The 4,062-nt window shown below is 32.5% G+C and overlaps 1 protein-coding gene across 3 annotated transcripts in view; it reads right to left on the bottom strand.

The window, feature by feature from the left end:
• The window catches only part of LOC118749517 (methanethiol oxidase-like), a 98,841-nt gene that overhangs the window by 42,846 nt on the left and 51,933 nt on the right, over positions 1-4,062 (bottom strand). The window contains exon 1 of one of the 3 annotated variants that reach the window (XM_036484323.1): positions 3,311-3,352. The exons of the other annotated variants lie outside the window; for them this stretch is intronic. The gene's annotated coding sequence lies outside the window, so the exon portion shown is untranslated. Of the gene's footprint in view, positions 1-3,310; positions 3,353-4,062 lie in introns of those variants that run through there. 3 annotated transcript variants of the gene reach the window in all.

Below are 4,062 nucleotides of genomic sequence, written 5' to 3'. Positions count from 1 at the left end.
CATGCTAAGTTCGCCATGTAAATTCTTGTTGCTTTTTTCCACCTTTTCATTTGTGAAGCCAACTACAATCAAGCGCAGCTATTCCAGTGCTATTTAAACTTGATCATGTGGTTGTTGGTTTTGTTAATAATTCAATTTTTAGAATATTTAACTTTTAGGTGTGCTCGTCCTTAAGTTATTTGTTTTTGTTATTTTATGGCCTTATAACAATTATATTCAACAACTTTTATTGAGCTTGAGGCCGTTTTTAATGAAAAACTATTGTAGATAAGCAACAATAATTTTGAAAAAATGGTAGTTAGTTGGATCGAATCCCACTGAGAGAAGTCTGATAAGGAATTGTGGTGATTTCTGAAATAGCTATCACTTCTACCATTTTTTCAAAATTATTGTTGCTTTTCCACAATATTTTTTCATTAAAAACAGCTTCAAGCTCTATAAAAATTGTTGAATATATTATTTATTTTCGTTTTTTTTAATTAGGATATGTATAATGTTATACATTCGTTGAGCTGAAGGGACGTGCATAAGTTTCGCTCTTGCTTTTGTTGGCCATCGTTGTGTTAAATAGATTGTTTTTATCGTGCTTTCGCACACTCGTGGAGTTGGTAAACGCTTGCTAATATAATTCGCGTGCAGCTGATTGAATAGAATGTATTATCTTCTTAAAATAATAAATTAAAAACAATACAAAAACTGCAAAATCTTAAAATTTTAACCACGGAAAATGTCGCCTACTACTGTTGCTTCGTCCCAAAAGCATCATTTGAGCAAAGGCTCTCCGGCTGCTAAAGCCGTTAAACTGGATGAAGACGTTACCATCACCAGGGATCCCGTTTGGATCTAAATAGATCCAAATGGATACATTTTTAGACGAATTTTTGCGGCATACTAATTTTTTCCGGTCAGTATAAATGTGGATACTTTTTTAAATAGGCCAAAATTTTATATTTCTTATAAAGTTTTTTTCGTTCAAAAATCGATTTTCATTAAAGAAATTAGAAAGCATTACGTTTTATAAACGCATAAAGAATCGCTACTTAAGCGTGAAATTAAAGCATTTTAGTTTTTGTGAACGAAGCAATGAACATATGAAGAGATCTCACCAAAATAGGTATAAGCGCAATTGCTTCGACTAGCTTAAAAGGATGCTTTAAGCAAGATCTTAATAAACATCTCGCCGTTTAAAGTACAAAACCGCGTATCAACAAAATGCAAGACCACGTATGTGACGTTGCATAAATTATTTTCTAGAGAGTAAAAACACTTATATTTGAAAATGGTTCTCTTTTTTATAAAGCAATCGCACTTCTGGCTAGTATATTTCAGGACGAATGGATAAGGACTGAGCCAAGAGCTTGTTTCAGCAAATCCAATTTTTGGCAGCAAACGTCAGTTACGCAGTTTTGCAGAATGACGATACGCGGTTTTGTACTTTAAACGACGATATATATAAAGTAAATTATACTCTTTCTGTAGTAACCTCTTTCATATCACATACTTTCATTTGTTAATTTAAAAAGAAAGAAGATTTCAATGTAGTTTAAAAAACTAAATTTGATTTATTTAAGGAAACTTTTATGAATTTTACTGAAAAAATTTTGGTTATTTGCGCATATTGAGAGAGGTAACCAGATTCCTCTTTTAATGTGTGCAAATTTGCACGCCGTGTAATAAAATTAATCATTGCCTGTTTACTTTTACACATAAAATGTTTAAAATAAAGTAATGTTTATTATTAGTAGGAAATCTATTTGTAGTTTGAAAATTTTTGCAATTTTAAACATTCTATATATGTGTATATTTTAAAGATCTCAAGTTCAAAATCAAATACTGAACATCCTCTACGTATATTTATACAGATTCTTGTTGAAAAATAGATACTTTTCAGTAGTAGTTTTACATGCTCCCTTTAGAGTGTACTTGTTATTTATTATATTTACTTTGCAAAATACTTATGCACAAAAAATGTACTTTATAAATTGAAATTACAAATGTTCGATTTTATGCACATGCATTCCAAGTCCTTAGGATGGGTTAAATTATGTCTTTTTCATGAAAATGTTTGGTTTTCTTACAAATTATGAGATGTATATGTAAAAAAAGAAAATTGGATACATTTGGATACATTTTTGGCTTGGTCAGGGATACATTTTCTTGAGACGGCGTGGCAACACTGACCTTCTCCACTGTCTTTGCTAATCTAAAAGAAATGGAGCGGAAATTCCAGCAGCAAACCGACCGTCTTATGTCAGTTAACGAGAGTGTCTACCAGAAGCTGACTGAACTGGGACAAAATTTAACAAAGCGCATCGATGAGGAGATTCCCAGCAGGGAAAGCTACTAGTTGTGAACTAGAATTCTACCAGTTTGCGTTTCAGCCCAACTAGTTCACGTTCTATCCTTTTTCAATGTTAGCGACTGGTATTTTTAACATTGCGATGTCCTACGAGATGTCAATTGTCAGGCTAGTAGAAATACTAGTATCATCATACCAGTTGATGAGTTAGTCTGCCAATTCATCCCCTATGAAAAGCATTAGTATGCCTTTTTGCTCTAGGGTTGTTCGACTTCACTAGAAAGTCGACTTTTCGATCGACTCTGTACAGCCGACTTTAAAAGTCGACCGATCCACGAAGAAAAGTCGACTTTGTTCGCCTATTTTCGACTTTTTTAATAAAAAGAAAATGTATTAACTATACTCTGCATTTAACTCATATATTAGCTATAAATATAAGAGTCAGAATACGTCAAAAATATCATGATTTAATATAATCTGTAATTTAATCTGTAATTTAGTGACATTCAATGCTAGGTAAAAAAAAACAGACACTAAAGGATTTTTAAAAATTTTGAAAATTGTTCCAGTTATACAGCATGAAATTGTTGGTTGTGAGGGTTTTCAAAAATTATATTTTTGAAAAATAATTTAAAAATTTTTAAATTTTCACAAAAAAAAAGTTCCAAAAATTGTTTGAATCAATATTTGATAATTACGGACAACTTTTTGCAAAATGTGGCCTTCCGATGGAGCAGAATTGGCGGGTATTGGTAGAAATATAGTGCCACTTTATAAGCATGGATAAATATGGGAGTAGCCCAGACAGCTAGTGGATTGCGACTATCCACGCGACTAACATCGCATATTAACTGGAATCCTACCAGCAACGTTTTTAGCGGTGTTTAAAATGTTGTACCTTACGTATTGGTCAAATTCGAACCAAAGACTGTCTCTAGAAACTTACATAAACTCATGCAGAAAAACTTTCTTGCATGAAATTTTTAAAATAAATACCTATGTTTATCTTACCTCATTATTAACTGAAGACTGTGGAGACAAACGATTAACAAATTTGAGGAATTTTATGCGCTGCTCTTAAATAATTTGACAATGTTGTTGTACTGTAATTAAAATTAATTTCTCTACCACACTTTTCAAATTTCACTTCAGTTTTATTGGCAAATTTTTTTAAATACGACCAAACAGCACTCCGCGCCCTTGTTAGAAGATCCGTTTTTATATGCAAATAAATCAAAAAAAGTCGAGAGTCGAAAGTGAAAAGTCGACTTCAGTCGACTTCCATACACTAAAAGTCGATCACTAAAATTCCACTTTCAGGAGTAAAAAGTCGATTTTGGTCGAAAGTCGAAGTCGACTTTGGCATCCCTATTTTGCTCGCGGCACTCCAACAGTCGCAATGGCCGACAGAGCAAAGCACTCGCGTAGTATGCCTGAGGTACCAGGTTCCAGTGCTGGTGCAGGGAATTTTTTTTTTTACAATATTTCTTTTATTCATATTTTTTATTTAAGGTTACTTTTGTTATTCTTAGATTTAAAAAAAAAATATTTTTTTTGTCACTGTTATCGTGGCTTTTAACATTTTTATTTTTAATATTTTTATTGAGCTTTGTACCACGATTGTTTATTAGGAAAAATTGAAAAAGCAACAAAGTCTAAGCGGTAGAAGTTATAGCAGCTATTTCGGAGATCACCACATCTCTTCATCAGACTTCTTTTTTCTAGACTTCAGCAGGGATCGAACCTGCGAATTCGATGTTCAA

Source organism: Rhagoletis pomonella, unplaced genomic scaffold (genome assembly GCF_013731165.1).
Source record: "Rhagoletis pomonella isolate Grant_MI unplaced genomic scaffold, Rhpom_1.0 Rhpom_scaffold_00001, whole genome shotgun sequence".
In the NCBI taxonomy this organism is placed as follows: domain Eukaryota; kingdom Metazoa; phylum Arthropoda; class Insecta; order Diptera; family Tephritidae; genus Rhagoletis; species Rhagoletis pomonella.
The sequence above is the reverse complement of the archived record's forward strand: the minus strand, read 5'-3'. Positions and strand labels throughout refer to the sequence as shown.